Source organism: Talpa occidentalis, unplaced genomic scaffold (genome assembly GCF_014898055.3).
Source record: "Talpa occidentalis isolate TD23 unplaced genomic scaffold, MPIMG_talOcc4v2.1 talOcc4.5, whole genome shotgun sequence".
In the NCBI taxonomy this organism is placed as follows: Eukaryota; Metazoa; Chordata; class Mammalia; order Eulipotyphla; family Talpidae; genus Talpa; species Talpa occidentalis.
Window position 1 is genome coordinate 32121855 of NW_023604861.1, and position 19886 is coordinate 32141740.

The 19886-nt window shown below is 31.6% G+C and overlaps 1 long non-coding RNA gene across 1 annotated transcript in view; it reads left to right on the forward strand.

Moving 5' to 3' along the window:
- Nucleotides 1–19216, forward strand: part of LOC119259769 (uncharacterized) — a 35426-nt gene extending 16210 nt beyond the window's left edge. The window contains exon 3 of the long non-coding RNA XR_005128555.2: nucleotides 18999–19216. This is a non-coding gene — a long non-coding RNA (uncharacterized LOC119259769). The remainder of the gene's footprint in view (nucleotides 1–18998) is intronic.
- The last annotated feature ends 670 nt before the right edge of the window (nucleotides 19217–19886 follow it).

The following is a 19886-nucleotide window of genomic DNA, read 5'->3' on the forward strand; positions in this document are numbered from 1 at the left end:
GGTGGGTTTTCAGTTTCATCCAAAATAAGTGTTTATGTCAAAAAGATAAGTAAAATTTGACCTTAAATGTGGACTTAATAAAATAAAAACCTCTTTCCATAAAATCAAGTACCTACTAAAAGAGACAAACAATAATTAATTGATGACATTAATAGTCTCTAATATAGAAAATATTATAAACTGTCCACACTATTAGAGAATTTTGAGGAGGGGTTACAGTTTAGTCCCCCCAGGTGTGCACATGTTCCACTCACCCTCCACCAAAAAACTCATACCTACAACTTGTCAACCTCCCTCCCACCCCTACTCCTCCCTGCCCCTTCTGATAACCATTAAATTTTTTCAGTAAGTCCAAGATTTATTTCTGCTGTATTTTGCCTGTGTATTCTTTTGTTGTCACTTGTATTCTACAGATGAGTGAAACCATACTATATCTATCTTTCACTTGGTGACTTATTTTATTGAACATAATCACCTTGAGGTCCATTCATTTTGTCCCTGAAACCACCATTTCATCTTTTTTAACAGCTCTATAGAATTCCACAATTTCTTTATACAATTGTCTATTGAAAGACATTCACTTTGGTTCCATGAGACTTATCTTTTGTAGACAACACTGCTATAAAATTAGATGTGCATAAGTATTTTTTGTACTAGAGAATCAATTTTTCAACTAGGTTTCACAACCTCACAATGGTTCAAATACATTTTGCTAGATAAAATTCTAGAATTACACTAAAATCTTGTCTGATTTGATTTTATAGGAAATGAAATACCTCTTCTTTAAATCCTCTGTAATTTAACAATAACTGTAATTGTAGAAATACTGAAAATATTTTTTAATATTTAACAGGTGATGTATTTTTGTATGTTATATTCCAAATAGTTGTTGAAATAATTATTGATTAATTTACAAATCAGGCATAGACCGATAATAGCATCATGTGTAAAGGCCAAGGTCATAATCTTGTCCTCACAGGATACCTTTTCCACAATAATTGATTCTTTTAGTGAGTGAAATAGGTATCAGATAAGAGGAAACTATCTGTTACTAAAATTGAAAAAAAATTGTACAATATTTTATTTTTAATTATGTTTTAGAAAGCTGTAGATAGTATGGCAAAATAAAATTGCATAAATATATTCATTATTTGACTTCATTAAGCTAAAAAGCAATTTAAGTTGCAGTATTTTTAAAGAAATGTGGGGGCCTCCCAGGTGGCACAGCGGTAGAGCGCTGGGTTGCGAAGCTGCCCGCTGCCTCTGTGGCGCCAGTTCGATCCCCGGCTGCTCCCCGGCCACCGGAGGAGGGTCCCACATGGCGCGCAGACCTCTCCTGCCGCCCGCTGCTCCCCTCAGCAGTGTACTTCGGTCCTTCTGCCTGCTCTGCTCCCTACTCTGGCTCTGGTGAATTCTTTCACCCTCCCGCGCTTCTGACTGTACCCAGTGCATGTATAAACAAAACAAACAAACAAACAAATAAATAAATAAAAACATGCCTCTATTAAAAAAAAAATCTTTAAAAAAAATAAAGAAATGTGTAGGATGCATAATCTATAGTTAAAATTGTTTCTATAATTCTGTACTTTTGCATATAAATGACTAAAAATAATTGTATAACATTTATACATGTCTATATATACATGTTGCAGTTTCTTTTATGCTATCTTGTATAGGAAAATACTTAATGCCTTTCTTCATTTTGATCCTTCGTATTTTAATACTATATTTTAATTTTTCTTTTTTGTACAATATGCTGCTTATATGAATAAAAATATGACACACACACAAATTTCTTTTTTATAGGTTTTATAAACAATACTTCCAACACAAATATTAAAAAAAGATTTTTTAACATACTTTATAAAGGATATTTTATATTTTGAACCCTGGATACATTGTAAATATAGCTGATTTAAATTTTTCATCAATAATTCATCAGCAAAAATGGTAAAAGATCATATAAAACATAAAGGGATTAATTTTAGTTTCCATTTTAATCTGTCACACCTATCTTATTAGATATTAGCTCTGTATTTAAACCTTGATCACTTAGATTCAGAATTATTAAGATTAGGTTACAATTAGCTATTCAAATTAATTATGTCATTCAATTCTATAAAATCTGTTGCTAAAATTTATCACATAATTAATCCTAGTATTCTTCATTATAACCTACAATTAACAGTCTAGTCAGTCTATAGATGGAAACTGATATAATTCTGAAAAAAAATCACACCAGCACTTTCACTATCTCATTTGCATTGATTGCCTGCTGTTTCCATGAATAATAATGGAAGTAAATTTAACTTAAACCTTGCACATTAGATATTACCAGTTTCTAGTGTCTTTTCACTTATTTGAAGAGTTATGTTGGCTTAGTAGATGACTTTAGATTATAAACTGTTTAAAAACAGCATACAATTTGAATGTCCTTTCAGTCAGCATGAAACACAATAGTGTTATTGAAATAAAATATTTCAAAACAAGCATTTTTATCAATAATATATGGTTGCAATATAAATCAAATTAAGGGGTAAGAAAAACACAAATAAATCATTGTTTGCATTGATTTTATTTCACAAACTGCAAACCTTTCATAATGGTATTTATTTGTACTATTTATTGAACCTTGGCTGGTAGGTTGAAACTCAGAAAAACATTTAAATATACTTCTTAAATGGCAAGACACTTTTTAAAACATTGAAACAAATCTCACTTTAAGTCTATACTGCTAAACACAGATGGGCCTTCAGTTTCCTTTGCATTTCCATAGTTCATTAACTTTCAATTTTTCCTATGTATTATTTCTTATATTTTATCAAATAAAAAATTAATCTTCCGTACTCTTACTTTTGCCTGTTGAGCTTTTTACTTGTGTCCATAAGAATATAGATCATGGAACCCCCACAGGCTCCTATCTAAACATCTATTTTCCCAATCCCAACCACATTGGGATGATATAGTCTGTCTTTCCATTTACTACTGCAGATGAACTATATCTATGTTCCTAATTAATATCTATGTCCTTCCCCTCAAGAACACCATTTCATCATTTGTTTTCTCCCTCCAAGGTCACCATTTTTTCACTCTATCATTCTCATTAGCAGTAACAAACTTTTAAAAAATAAAGTAACAAAAAGTCTAATTTTAACTTAATGCTTTCCCACTTCTATGTCTTGCTTTTTCCTTTATAGTTCCAATTTCTCTTGAACATTGCCCAGTCAATTTTCTCAGCACTCTTCTGTCCTGATGTCCATACTGATATATCTGATAGTGCTATGTCTTTATTTTATTGATGATTACTGTCAACTGCATTTGATACAATTGATAATTCTGTTATTTTTCCAAAATCTGTAACAGTTGGCTTCCAGGATGCTAAACTCTCTTGAAATTCCTTTTCCTCAAATAGAAATGTTCAGTTTCTTTTGCTAATTCTTCTTAGTCAAAAGAATAAATATTAGAGGGCTCCAGGATTTAGTCTTTGAATCACTTCCCTTTCCATGTTCATATCTATTCAGTTTTCATCATTTCAAGCATCACCTGTGTTTGATGCCTTCAATATTTATATTTTCTAACTTTTATATTTCCTTGTACACTAAAGTGCTTTTTTGACATTTCAATTTGAAAATCCAGTTGCTAAATCAAGAAATAATCAGGTTTATTAAAGTAAAAATTTACTTAAAATACACTATTTAATTTTGCATTTTGATGTTTATCAGATATTTATATCCATAATCCTTCTCCAAACTCCAGATAAACCAGTATTACCTCAATAAAATAGACGATTTAAAAGATTGTTTCTCAAACGGTGTTTATTCTTTAGTATTCTAACAAGTAACACCAGTAGCAAAACTTTCCTACACTAGAAAAAAATGCTAGTCTTTATTTTTTGTGTGTTTTATAAGATTAGCAATATTAATCTCATAAAGGGCAATAAAACTTGTTTATCTTTGACCTACACATATTTCAAGCCCGTTCTTTCAAACAGATAATCAAATATTTTTGAAATTATTAAGATGTGAAATAAGAAGTAAACTAGCTGGAAAAATTTATTTTCCTAAAATGAGAAATATTTTATATATTAACTTATCTTAAAAGTGAATACCAAAACATTATTTTAAGCTAAGCGATAAGAGCAACTTAAGTCATTTTTTTTTTTAATTTACTCTATACAGATTAACAATTGTATATGGGGAAAAATCCCAAAACTACAAATATTACTACTAATGGGAATATTGTTAAAGATTGCATAGGAAGTTACAATAAAACAAATGACTTCTGATTTGAGTGTATTTTCTAATAGTTCTCAGCTTAGAAATCACTCATCACTCCATTGATGCCAAAGAACTAGGCCTAGTCTACAAAATACTGCCCATGAGAACACAATTTAGAATATTTCATAGAATTGGAGAAGATCTATAATTTCTTTGTCCCAGAATTTGAACAAAACTGTCCAGAAAATAACAGAAATAAAACAGGGTGAGAGATACAGAAATAAATTTAACTAAGACTTTGTACTTTGAAAACTCATCTTAACACAATTATAGAAGCAATATAAATGTTCTTTAATAATTGTTTAAAGAAAATGATCTAATATTGACCTGTAGGGTACAGGAAAAAATAAGAAAAAAATAAATTGAATCAAGAAATTTTGACTTAAAATATATGTTTATTTATTCCTATATATAAATATCAATTTATGAAAATTTACAGTTATGTATAAACTATCATATTTAGTGTACTATCTGTATATCATATAATACACATACATAAATAATAATATAAATAAATATCTATATTATGGTTAGTACAATATAAGGAAATGGATAATTTCCCAATTAATATTAGATCTTTCCTGTATGTCATATCAATACACCAAGTTCACTTTTGAACAGTATCACCAGCCTGGACTGGGTAGGACACAAGTGGTGTGTTCCTGGGAGAGCCTTGAGACACCCTGGAACAAGAAGTAAGAATATGAAGGGGCACCAGGAGAATCTGGAGTCCTGATAGCAAAACTTGAAAAACTGACGCCATGCCCGTTGGGCACACAGACTAAGAAAAAGACATCATCGGCCTTAAATGTGCCTACTGAAAGGAAGTTGTATGCATTATATGTGCCTTCAATCATCTGACCAAAGTTGGTCTATCCAGGGCCATCTTGGAGGCAGTGCCTCATGGGAATTATGACTGGACCCTTGGCTTCTCAGCGAGGCCAAGATGTCTCTGTGGACACCCAACACCTTATTGTTGCATTGACCCATTTCCAGGAGAGGCAGGCATAGACACCTCTAGTAGAAAAGGGACATGCTTGGATCCCAAGATGAGTATACCAGCAAGAAAATATTAGTTGGAGAAAAATAACATTTCTCCTGTTAAGACACCTCCAATAAAATATGAAGAGGATACAGAAGGTTGAGTATTTTCCCCTCCGATGACTGCATATGCATTTTAAGTTTATAAATAAACTAGGGCAAAAATTCAGCTTTGATTTGATACAGAATAGTTTGTGCATATAGTCTCAGTGTTCTAGAAAAAGTTATTTCATTTTTAAGATTTTGAAATATTTACTATAATGAAACGAATATCTGTAGCTAATTTGCCATAGGATTTGATAGTTTTTGGAGATTTTGTCTTCAGAGGATAGAAGATTAAACTAGTGTGTAAATTTTAAATAGATTTGACTTCTTAGAACTGTTGCCAAAAAGAGAAGGAAAGAGGAACTGAGAGAGAGGACAAAAGTAAATAATTTATGCAGCTCCCTTTTAAGTTTGCAAAAAATGGATAATTAAGAAAATGTGTGCAAGACTCACAAAGATGAAAATTCAATGTTATTGTACACGATATATATCTATATATAAAGACTGAAAATGTGTGTGTGAATATACCTATATATATTCATTGTCTCCCTTATCTTCATATTGCAACATGAAGTACAAATGTATGATTAATAGAACAATGGTTAATAAGTCCCTGCAGTTATTTGCCATATGTAACTACTCTTAGACACTTTGAGTTATTTAGATTAATGTATAATCATAAATGTAAATTAATAATCATAATGTTGCAACCAAATGAGCTATGTGTTATTTAACTTTCCCTGAGAGGCTTTGACTACATACTTGTTTCAAAGAGGAAGATAATTCAGTAAATTTTCTATCATTTATCATTTTACCATTATAGAGAAGAATAATGGAAATTGCTAATTTCTATTACAGAAAGTGAAAATTTCAATGTCTGTGGCATATACTACAGAAAATATTAATAAAGTTAATGTGAAGCTTAAAATTATTAGAAATTGTGCAGAGGAAAAATTAGGAAGTTCTGTAGTGAAAACTTTACAAGGAAAATCTATCCTGTACGTTTTAATATGATAAAATATGTAGATAAATAGTAAAAAATTGAAAATACAAATATATCAAGGGAATAAATACCAAAGTTACTCATAGTCTTATCTTAGAGGTGACACTGGTAAAATTTTCATATTTATTTTTACAGTTTAGTCATCTACTTGAGTTTGGTTATATATGCATAGATAGATACAGGCAGTGTATATGTTATATATACACAATTCACATATATGTATATGTTAAATATCAAATGTTTCAAAGTCATAATGTTCTTTTATGTTATGGCTTTTTAGTGTTTCATATATTAATGCATAAGTTTTACTTAAAATATCAATATTCCCAAACACATATTAAAACCAAAATAATTTCAAGAATATCTGATAATGGAATGTTTAGGAGAATTCCATTTAGAAAATAAAAATTTGATTTAGATTGCAGTTTTGTATTTCTTATTGTATTTCATCAATCCTTAGAATAACTTTTTTGATCTCTTCTGGATTTAAGAAGTAGCTTATGTTTGCTGTCACCCAGGAAGTTGTTAACTGTTATAATGCACATCTTATCTAAATGGCTTAGAGCAAATGTGCAGCAGAATAATGGAGATGTTTTTGAGAAACTCTGTGCTGGCAATACACCAGAAAGCACAGGAAATGTTGCTGTATGTTGTTCACATCCATCAAAAAATATATGTTTAGTTTCATAAATGTTGCATTTCAATGTCTAGAATGTAAATCATGATACCCCTAGTGCCTAAGAACACTCTTTTTCTACAAATGTAGTCCACCATTTTCCTGCCCCTCATCTCTTTCCTTCTCTATTCTAAACGTATAGACTATCTTTTGCATAAGTCAGATGAATAATTATAATAAGCATATTTATTGTGTCTTAGGGATCTATTATGAACTATATATTTAAATTCCAAATTCAAAAAAAGTTATTAATGAATTGATGGTTGAGTAAAAGTTCATTCTATAGATTGACTTTGTTTCTGACAACATAAAAATGGTTCAAAAGTAATAAAATGTGACATTAGAACGAAGAAACTACTTCTAAAAGGAATGTTTTCAATTTATATGAGCATTATATAAGCAACCAAACATCCAGAGAGATGAAACACCCAAGATTGCACATTTAGGCAGTATTAGGGCAGGGGCTGGAACCTGCATTTCCTTATTCAGCAAGTCTTCATAAAGCACCTAAAATTCTATGTGTAAATGTTCTAGTTCACAATTACACTCTCTTATGGTTTATTCAGCACTTACTTCAAATGCCACACCACCAATATTGGTAACTTTCAGGATTTAGAAGGATAGGGCAGGATCTAGATGGAGAAATGGGAGCATAATTAAAATATTCTACATCTTCTCATCCATTCATTATTCTACTGTCTCTGTAATTAGATGTTGATAAGAAAAGAAATCCCATGACCATGTCATTTTGCTTTACCAACTCCTTTGTGCCAATCCCCCCTGGGAGTGCTGCTGTTAATCTTCTGTAAAGTAGCAGTGTTCAATATGGTAGTCACAATCCAGAGATTGCTGCTTTGCTTAGGTTCTTTCATTTTTATTTTATTTTTTTTTTTTTTTATTTTTTAATAGAGGCATGCTTTATTTATTTGTTTGCTGGTTTGTTTGTTTTGTTTATACATGCACTGGGCACAGTCAGAAGCACGGGAGGGTGAGAGAATTCACCAGAGCCAGAGCGGGGAGCAGAGCAGGCAGAAGGACCGAGGTACACTGCTGAGGGGAGCAGCGGGCGGCAGGAGAGGTCTGCGCGCCATGTGGGACCCTCCTCTGGTGGCCGGGGAGCAGCCGGGGATCGAACCGGCGCCGCAGAGGCCGCGGGCAGCTTCGCAACCCAGCGCTCAACCGCTGCGCCACCGGGGAGGCCCGGTTCTTTCATTTTTAGAGTAATTTTCCTTGGATACAAAACAGGTAACAAAAACTGATCATCCTGTGAATGTTGCAAATGGGACGGGAAAAGGAACTGTTAGTTAAGTAGCATCTGTGGAGTTTTAATGATAATGCTAAACACTGTCACAAATTCATCCCTTGGCATTCTTGCAGTCCTCCAAAGGGAACTATTATGACCCTGACTGCAAAGAGAAGAATAAAACATTAAAGAAATAAGATGGCAGTTTTTGGTTTTGTTTTATTTAAAGCTATATAGTTTATAGCTTAGATATTACCATTGCTTTTCTTTGGTGTTATTTTTTTGCTACAAACTTAATGTTCTTGTATTATACCATTGGAAATGCTTGTTAAATAGCAATATGAAGGAATTTTAGTCTCTTGCCATGGGGTAAAAATGTAGGCATGAAGGAATGCTAGTTAATGGGGAATAAGAGTAAAAGATCGCATTTTATTTCATATGCATTATACCTAAATATTATATACAAGGGTGGGATATGATGAGGTGCGGTTGGAAGGGAAATATCTCCTCTCCCTTTGGGTTCTTCTGTGACTGGTCAACTAACCAAATTAACATCAGACTAGTTAGCAGGAATAAAAAAAACATTTAATTACATCCATGTAGGGAATATGCAAAGATTGATACAGAATGGGGGTATATATCCTAAGCTAAGAAATGGGCACAGGGGCTTTGCTTTTTGAGGAGAGAGGAGGGGAATTCATATGATGAGAACGGGCTGATTCACATGAGAAAGAGCAGATGCTGTATAATTAGATGTTTGCTCTGCCATATAGATAGATCATTGAGATAAAAAGTTTATTTCTGGTAATAGCACTAATTCTGAGTAAGAACCCAATTTTCATTCCTCTAGGTAGTTAGGCAGTGGCAAAAGTTTCTTGTCAGCCTGCAGAGCCTCAATTGACCTCAGCTCAAAATAATCTGCAGGCTGAAGTAGTAAATCATGGAGAGGCCTGTTCTAAACTTCAGTGACAATAAAGATATGAAGAGAATTAACCCACACTGAGAAAAGCAATAATATAAGAAGGTCTTTCAGTGTTTCAAAATAATCTATAAATATCATAGTTAAAAGAGAAAAAATATGTAAACAGCAAAACTGAGAATATAGCATATAGATGCTATAATTTTCATCAATAAGAACCAATACTTGATTTAAAGAAACTATTGTATTAGAATAGTAAGTGCTCTTAAATTTTACTGGACATAGGGAAAAAATGAGAAATCAAGGCAGATTTTAAAAGAAGAATTTAAGGGAAGGAATCTAGGCAGGACCAGAATAAGGCAGCTCCTGGCTCAGGGATTTTATCTAGACTTTAATAAAAGACAGTAACAATTTAAAATAGACATAGTTGGTGACTGCCATTTTAGAGCATAAAGATGTATTAATTTATACAAAAAAAGTGACTATCTGACATAAGTTTTTAGGATTTTCTTTTAACAATCTAAATGTGAGTCTGGAAAAATTTAGTTACAGTTAATTTCTGCATTCTCAGAAGTAAAGACAAAGAAGTAAAGTAATGAATTTACCTCTGGAAAAGATTATCATATAGTTTAGAAAATCAAAAGGTATGACAAAAGAAGTAATGTAAGCATGTTGTAAGAAGATATTCTGCCAGAGATAAGAAATAAAAGAAAAACAATCAAACAAACTGGTAAAGTTTGGATGATTTTGTTCAAATTATTCGTCTATGTTAAGTAAATTGATGAAATAAGAAGAGTTCTATCATTTATAATTAATACTTTAATTATATTCTTTAATGTCCATGTTAAAGCAAAAATAAAATTCTCATTATTTCCTAGATGAAATCTTGTATCAATTCACTTGAAACAACAGTTTTGTTCCAATACGCCCAAACTTTCTCTGCTTAGGTTTTATAATAGAGCAAAGAAGAGAATATTATGAAGCAAACTAAGATACAGTTATGTGCTTATATTTTAAATTGTATTTTGTAAATAACTAAGTATATTAATAAAGGCATTACATGCCTGCTTAATTTTTATTACTTTTTGCCTGTCTAGTTTTGAGCCTATTCTCATTCAGAGGAAGATTTAACACATTCTATGTGTCTGGAAGATCGCATTTGAAGTATATTTCAATCACTGACTGCAGTTCATTTGATTAAGTGCATAGAATTTCAAAATTCATCAAAAGCCTAATTAAAGTTGGTGCCCAGTAATAGTAACAGAACTTTCACACATCTGTGTTAGACCTTTGTATCTTTGTTCCTAGTATAAGAATAAGAACAAAATGAGCTTAATAAAAAGTAGTTCTACATAATGGCAAATCTTTTTATTAAACTTAAAGGGTTTACATTTTCCAGTCAACAGAAATGGTATTGAATGACAGACTAATGAAAATTTAACAAGAAACAAAAACAAATAACCTAAAATAATAACTGACCACAATTAACATTGTGGCCACTATTTAATAGTGTGGTTATACTAGCACATTAAAAACATTCAAATTTCACTTAATTACATGAAATAGATAAAGAAGCCATTTATTTAATAGTCAAGTATAATTTTTCTATTACCTTTTATTTCTAGTTATCCATACTAAGTATATTATAATCAGAAAACCATAAAAATTATTGACAATGATCTTTAGACTCATTTTCAGTAAAGGGTGTTGATCAGAGAATAAATAGAACCAGTGTTGGACAATATGGCTTTGACATACAAATTTTAAGTTATCAGCGATCTAAGCAGAAAAAAAATATGCATAGCTCATTTTCCAGCCATCTCATATTTCATAAGGTATATAACAGAAGGCTGACATATTGTGTGACAGTACCTTCAAAGATCCTTCTCTGTGATGGATACTTGTTTTACCCACCCTCAGACTCCTTCTTTGGTAAACACCATTCTGTTCTCACAATCCAATGGTTTGTTTTAGTTTTAGTTTAGGTTTGCTTTTTGCTTTGATACTTTATCTTCTACCTCTAACTGAAAACCTATAGTTATTGCCTGTTACATTGGACTTACTTCCCCTAGCTTAACCTCTTCAAGTTCTATTTTTTTTCTCAACTGGCAAGATTTTAGATTTTTTTTTATAGTTAATCATTTAGACTTCACGTATCATAGAGTCTCTATTGCAACTAATTAGCTCTGTAGTGGGAAAGTAGACACTAAAATATATAAATGAATGTACATGACTTGTACCAAATATAAAACTCTTTTTCATAAATGGCTGGTCAGGAAGAGGGCTAAAGCTTGCTGATATCATATATGAAGCATCTAAATAACAATCCATGTTGGGGTCACTGTCATAATGTCTGAGCTTTGTAATATATTCTTTATAATTCTTATATTGAAAATTTGTGGTTGCTTCTGGGTACATACCTAATAATAACAAACTTGAAGTAAATATGCTAAAAAACAAGAGAAGTGTATACTGCATGGTTAAAGGACATATAAATTAATAAAGAAATATAATTTAATCAGTTCAATCAGGAAATAATACCTTAACATAATTAAAATTTTACACCTAAGATGTATAATTATTAAGAAAAAATGTATGATAACTGCTTTTGTAGTCAGTTTTTTAAAAATATTTCAACACAAATATATTGTAAGAAGTCAGAATTATTAATCAATTGGACCCTTTTGTGCATATATATTGAAAGTAGCTGAATATACTTTCAAGATCCCAAATTTGGACAACCTGGGTTAAAATAAGAACATCCCTAGCTACCTGAGTTTAACTATACAATGAGGCTTATCATAATAGTTAAACGTTGATGATCTTAAAAATTATTAAAGTAGTAAAAAATAATATTCTTGGTGTTAAAAATAGTATTATTTATTTCTTGCCCATTTCAAACTTAAAAGATGTTTGATGACTCACTATATTCTATAATAATATTATGCCCATTAATAAGGATTTTAAATATTTTTTAAATATTTTATTTAGCTTAACATATTATCACTATTCATTATTTCCTTAATATAGAAATAAGCTATAAAACCAACATGCATTTATGAGTAGCAGGATAGTTTATTGGTTCTATCCTCCCTAATAAATCACTATATAATTCAAAATTTTTCAATCCACGAAATGAAAATTTCTGCAATAAACCAAAAGACATTGTTTCTTGTTTCCATTTTGAATTAAATAACCAGGGCCACCCTAGTGGCACAGCGGGTTGAGCGCCGCACTGTGAAGCTGTCCGCAACCTCCACAGCACGGCCGCAGATTCCCGGCCGGCCAGGGAGAAACCCACATGGCGTGGCAGACCTCTCCTGCCTCACCCATTGCTCCCCTTAGCAGTGTATTTCAGTCAGTCTGCCTGGTCTGTTCCCTGCTCTGTCTCTGGTGGATCCTCTCACCTTCTAGTGCCTCTGACCTGTACCCCAGTTCTTGTATAAATCAATAAATCTTAAAAAAAGAGAAATAACCAATCTTCTGCTACTATATTTTATTCTAAACTTGAGGGATTCCTCCTAGACTGAAAAGCTCAACCTCTCAAAGTTTTTAAGTTAAATAAGAAATTTGAATGCATTATTCCATGAAGAAGAAATAAAGATTTCTTCCCAAAAATCATTTCCTGCTAAAAGATAATCTAATTAAACTTTCAATTTTTCAAAATGTCATTTCCCCCAAATAGAAAAGGTTATATGGTTTAATTATGATCATGTTATTTTACCATAAGATTTTATTTTTCATCTATTAATTTATAGGCCAATGATAGTCAATGAAATGAACAAAACTATGCTGAATGCTCCAATATTACATCAAAAGTTGCCTACACAATGAGTACAGGATTCTTAAAGGTTAATAACATTCTTCAAAAATTACAAATTCTGAACTTTAGTAGTCTGTTAATTAAAAAGAACAGTGTGTCATTGGTAGAATACTTTCACTATGACATACAAATATGAAAATGCTGCAACATAAAATCCATGTGTGGGAGCAGATGATACTCAATAAACTAGATGAAAAAGACTAAATGTCAAAACAGACTTCAAAAAGTTGTGGAGATCACGCTGGGCTTAAATATAAATGCTTTTATTATTAATTGTATATGAAATTGTTTCAAATGACAATAAGATAGATTAGTGCAGCACAGACATTCAAAAGTAATATTTTGAATAATATTTAGCTATATCCAATATTAACAGATCAGTTATAACAAATTTTACAAAAGGGTAGTGTTTTTTAAAAATTTTGTGGACATTCATAACTGCTACAGTATTCACTTAGTAAAAATTTTAGTATAGTCACAGTTTCCTAAACTATCACACTAGAATCATATACTCCCTTATTTCAGTCAAATTATACACAGAAATGAGAGTGGTTACAATTAATTAGTGGTTTTTTTTTGAGAGTATATATGAAACGACTCCTATAAACTTTTTTTAAGTTATTCTTTCATATGTAACAAAAATACGATTAACCTAAGAGTGAACATTGATAAATGAGTCCGATTGCATATCCTGACATTTAAGCTTTATAGTGATGATATGAATCATTTATTTATCTACCCATTTTGTTGGTGTTTTATATAAATATGTTTTGAATGTCTCATGGTTCTTGGTATTTTATTATCTGGACAGTATATATAACTTACAGAGTGAATTATTTCTCAGTATATGTTATTTGAATTTGAATTTTCTACCTTTCCAATGTTGAGCTGATAACATAGAAAATAAAAAATGGGTAATTCAGGAAATGAAATAAAAAATATATGTATGTATGCATAGATACACACATATATGTATGTTGCATAGATTTTTATTTTAGAACAAGATCCAATTATTTTTCAATATTTTCTAATGAGTGTTAAATCATTATGCCTTCAATATGAATAATGAGAATTAATTAACATAATGACAGAGGGTTTCATAAACAGATTTCACGTTAACTATACAAATATGTCTACCCATAACCAAGTAAATGTCTTTGAACAAATAATACAATTAGATAATGACAATGTATTAAAATCAAGAGTTCTTTTCTCACTAACAAAGCAGCAAAATATACTATTAACAGTCTGTATCAATATATTAATATTATAGAGGCTTCTAAGATGGTTGACATGAGACTTTTTTCAGAAGTTAATAAAAAATCTTGAATTTTGTTAGAGATATTACAAGGTTAGGTTAGCTTAATGAACTAATGCATTTATCATCGAAAGAAAAATTATGACTATCTCTTAACTCTCATTACCATTTAAGGTTACAGTTTCCTTCTCTTTTTTATTCCACCCATGCAAAATTGCCCTCTCCTCAAAGTAAACCAAAATTAAGCACACACATATGTGCACTTGGTATTTTCTAGTTGCTAATATTTAGAGGAGGAAGAAATTTGTAGTTTTGTTGAATCATAAAAAGGAGTAATCATATGGCACTAATTGAAACAAAGTCCACACTACGGAGAAAATAAAAATGAACTTGTTTTTACCATTACAGAGTGAATATTTACACTGCTCCTTCATCAGCAAAAACACACACCTTACACCTGCTGTGTTTCCTCTTTTCTGTTGAACCTCTACCTAATTAACAACCATTAAGATTCACACCTGCAGTGGCTTTAGCCTTTATCTACAGCTCTGAGTTGTAGTTTTTAACCCTTCATTGTACTTGACAGATTCTTAAAGAGGGCTGTTGCAAGTATTTGCATTCAAAGTCACTCTTGAATTCAAAACAGCTGGGGACTATGAAGAGGCAATTGTTTTTTTTCTGGAATAAGACATGAACAGGTGGTACTCCCACCTGCTCCAAGTCTTCGACTATTTGTTGGCTCCAAAAAGTTTTTGGATCTGATATTTGAAATGTTCTCTTGCATTAGAAGCAGTGGAGGAAGAGAAAACAGGCCATGGCCCTTTTTGTTACTGATGGTCTCATTACAGGCATTCCTTGGCTAGTAATTTCTGGCATATTGAAATAAATGGGTGCATTGCTTTCTGGACTTTGTATGGGGGAAATAAGCCAAATGTTTGGTACATAGCCTGGATACTTTATTTTAAATATCAAAGAAGATTTAGCCAATCAACTTGAGTGACTTATTTTCCAATTGGGAAAGTTTGCAAAAGCCTATTTATTACTGGCAATGGAAAATTTCTGGACAGACAAGTAGTGATTTTCACTGTCATTTCTTACACACAGAAGACAGTACTTCAACACATTCTAATTTGGGGTGTATCTGTTTTGCTTTCTTAGTGTATTTAATATTTTGGTATTTCTGTTCTGTAATTGAGTGGGACAAATTGAGATAAATGCTAAAACTACACAATTTGAAGGTTTTTTTTGTGGATAAAGTAAATCAGTATGATCTAGCTAGTCTTAATTATGACCTGCAAAATATTTGGGGCTATTTTTGTTCTGAAAAGTTTGAAAACATACTGTTAAGTATGTTTTTTTTTTTATTTTTCCACTATCTCCTCTGTTACAGTTTTCGATAATCTACAACAGAAATAAAAAAATACAGAGTATCATTGATTCAATGTACCTAAACATGCCATTTGTATATTTGTTGGTATGGTTATGTACTAAAATCATTTTATATTTTACTGTTTATGAATCTACCTATGCATTATATATAATACAGCTATATATAAATATATTTATTGCATTTTAAATTAAAATATATTTAAACTGTATTATCAATATATATTAATTATATGTGCTTACAAAATTTGATTAAAATGCATTAAGTGCAAATTCAAATATAGGACCACAAGTATCCTAATTTATTCAAACTCTTAACCGGTTTTGCATGAAGTATTTTCCTGGATGCCACACATTTTAAAGACAACTAATAATTGCCAAATACACTCCCTGTTTTTTTCTTCTAAATTATCTGCCATTGTCTGTTGAATATTGTCCCCTGATACTTAAAAATGTGTGTAGATGGTGGTATAATTATCCTATTTTGTGTATGAAGAAATAAAAGTGCATAGTTTATGAAAGAGGCCACAGCAGAGTTGGAAATTAATGGCCTGTGTTTCTAACCCTGAATCCCTTGTGTTTTCCAGGAGATTACTTCCTCCCAAACCTATAGGGCACATTAGAGTTTCTGGAAGACACTTGAGAAAACGGACATATTCTTAGAGCATCTTTCAACTATTAAAAAATTTAAGCGATGACAATGTAAAATATGATTTCAAAATTATGATAATGTAGGGTGACATGGCAAAGAATATTGCAATGATATGTTTGGAAATTTAAAAGGATAGTTTGTTTCTCATAAATTTAAAAGGTAATGAATAAATACAAGGAAAAGAACATAAGAAAAATTTGCTTAATTGGTGGACTCAAAAATGAAACTTAGAAACGCTTTGGGAACATTTTTTTTTTTTAATTTTTCCCATTACAACACAATCTGCTGATGTTCTTTTCTTTTCTTCTTAGCACATATTCTTAGACTCCATTGCCGCTAGACTTCTTTTACATAGTGTCTGAAACTTCCTTGTTCTGTAGGTCAGTTTTGACTTAGTTCCTTTCTATGCTTCTACTTAATTCATCACATCAATCGAAAATCAGCTGTTAGCTGGGACTACATCAAATTAAAGAGCTTCTGCACAGCAAAAGAGACAATAACAAAAACAAAGAGAAACCCCACCGACTGGGAGAACATTTTTGCACACAACAGTAATGATAAAGGACTGATCACAAAAATCTGCAAAGAGCTGATGAGACTCAACAACAAAGAAAATAATCCTGTCAAAAAATGGGCAGAAGAGCTAAAAAGAAACTTCTCTGAAGAGGAAATGCAAATGGCCAACAGGCATATGAAAAAATGTTCAACATCACTTGTAATCAGGGAAATGCAAATCAAAACTACCATGAGATACCATCTCACACCAGTGAGAATGGCACATATTAAAAAAACTAGCAACAACAAATGATGGCGAGGGTGTGGAGAAAAAGGAACTCTTCTGCACTGTTGGTGGGAGTGCAAACTGGTCCAACCACTGTGGAGAGCTGTGTGGAGATTTCTGGACCTACTAAACATAGAGCTTCCATATGATCCAGCAATTCCACTCCTAGGTATTTACCCAAAGGACACAGAAACATCAATTCCAAAGAGCACCTGCACCCCTATGTTTATAGCAGCACTGTTTACAATAGCTAAGCTTTGGAAACAACCCAAATGCCCAAAAATAGATGACTGGATCAAGAAGATGTGGTACATATACACCATGGAATATTACTCAGCATTCAAAAATGATAAGCACATGCAATTTGCAGCAACATGGATGGCACTGGAAGGGATCGTGCTCAGCGAAATAAGCCAGAAAGAAAAAGAAAAATACTGGATGATCTCACTCATAGCAGGAATCTAGAAAACTTAAATAAGGGACCAGGAAAATGAATAACTATAAGAAAGTGAAAATCAAAATCAACAAAAAACTATGAACCAGAGACACTCTATGGGGGGTGAGGGGCGGGGAGGGGAGGGATTGTGGTCAAAATAAGGGGGTTGCAATTGTATGGGGAATATAAAAATAAACTTTATTAAAAAAACAAATAAATAAAAAAAATAAATTCAGCTGTTAGTAAATGTCAGAGGAAAACTAATCTGTGAATAAACTAGGGTTAGTAATTACCTTACCTGTTGTATAGTCAATAGCAAGTGACAAGAAAATATTTTTAGTTGCTATTTTTGTTACCATAATTGTTTTAATTTCAAAAAATGTCTACCATAATAATTAGTGATAACTAGAATATTCTGAAAGAAAATATTTATGCAATTATAAATTCCTGGTCATAAAAATTAGCATGTGTATGTACTAAATTAACTAAGAAAATTACTTAAAAATAGCTGCTGTGCCACTAGATGTTAGTAAATAATAAAACAATAGAAAGTTATTGATATGTGGCAACTTACTCAGAAATAGGACTTTTCATTGCCAAGAAGGGAGATAAAACAGTCCTCTTTCTATCTATGAATCAATTGTCTTTTAATATTAAAAAAGTCAATTTTTCCTTTTTTTAAAATTATTTCTAAGGTTTTATTTGAGACTGAGCAGAATTTTCTGGACTAAACATTTTGAATGGCTCTCATTCCTTCTTGCATCTGATAATACTCTCTATGTATCCACCATTTGTCTGGCACAGTACTGGGTATAATGCACAAAATTGTGTAGTCAATTTTGTGTAGTCAATATAGATGAAACCCCTGTATTCATAGATTCAGTATGCTTGTAAAACTTGGAAACATCTTCAAGAGTAGCAAATCACTATCAATGCCAAGGATATTAAGATAACTATGAAGATTTAGCACACTGAAGGATCTGTCAAGGAACAGTGTCAAAAAATGTAAGACTGTCAATGGTGATAGCTAACACAGATTAAGGAGTTAACATTGTAACTAAAACTATTTTAGGCTATTTAAGTGTATTAAATTATTTAAATCATTTAATCTTCACAAGTCATATGTATGAAGATATTAGAATGTGAGTAACTTGCTATTTGTTTAATTTTAATATTTGTGATAATTTGTAATAAGGAATTTGTTAAGTCATTTGAATTCAGGCAATCTGCTTTGCAATCTCTCCATCCTCCCCATTCCTCAGTTCTGATCCCTTACAATAAACCACACCAGCATAAACAATATTAAAATAAAATACAGTAGGACTATTGAGACACAACAGTATTTTGCAATACAAGCTGTTATTAGCAACTGCTTTAAGAGCAGAATAGTAAAGAAAATCAGATTCCAAGAAATGGAAAAGTTGGAGGCACTAATTGTTTGTATGAACTGTTTTCTAGGATATCAATAAAAGTTTCCAGAAGATGAAAGTTACCTAGAAGGCACAAGAAAGAAGAAAATAGAAAAGATGCAACAATACACAAAAAAATACTTACCTCATATTAGTACAGAAAGATTATTTATATAAGAAAATCTTGCTCTTTGAGCTAAAACTTGCACACACTAAAAATGGGGGTGGAGAGAAAGGGAGAGAAAAGACTACAGTTAAAGACATTAAACTGAGTAATATGAAATTAATAGTACTCAAGGCTACTTTTCCTCTAAGAACAGTTCTCTCTTATGGTTCAACTTTACAATAATAATTGCAGATAAATGGAGAAGCTAATAGCTGATGGCCTTTAGACTTACGGAGGGAGAAAAAGTTCTCAACCAAGAACCAAAAGATAAAAGTTTACTTTAAAACAGTGATTTTTGAATCTATATTACTTGAAAATCACATTTTTCTCATTGAAGAAGACGGATGGGGTCCTCTGCTGAAAGTGATAGCTTCATGACACCAACCTGAGAATGAGGTTATAAAAAATGTAAGAAATGGCTTTTCTTTTCTGCCTAACTCTGGTCTTGACTTGAATTGTTTCCTAGAATTCTTTCCTGAGACAGAACTGATCTTTTGAGGTGTCACTTTCCAATCCCAGTCAGATTCAATATGATTGCAGTTTATAGTAAAATTTAATAGAGCTAAATATCAGCATTATTTGAAATGTTCTAGAACTGCTGAACATTCTACAAGGAGAAGACTAAATGACAAAAAAAAAAAAATGTGGCCTTTTGCTCAAGGACTATTAGCCAATTAGCTAAATAATAGTGATGCCATATTTTTCTAAAATGTATAAAATATCATTTCAAGGATGATAATAGCTATTATATACTGATAGGTATATAGGAGG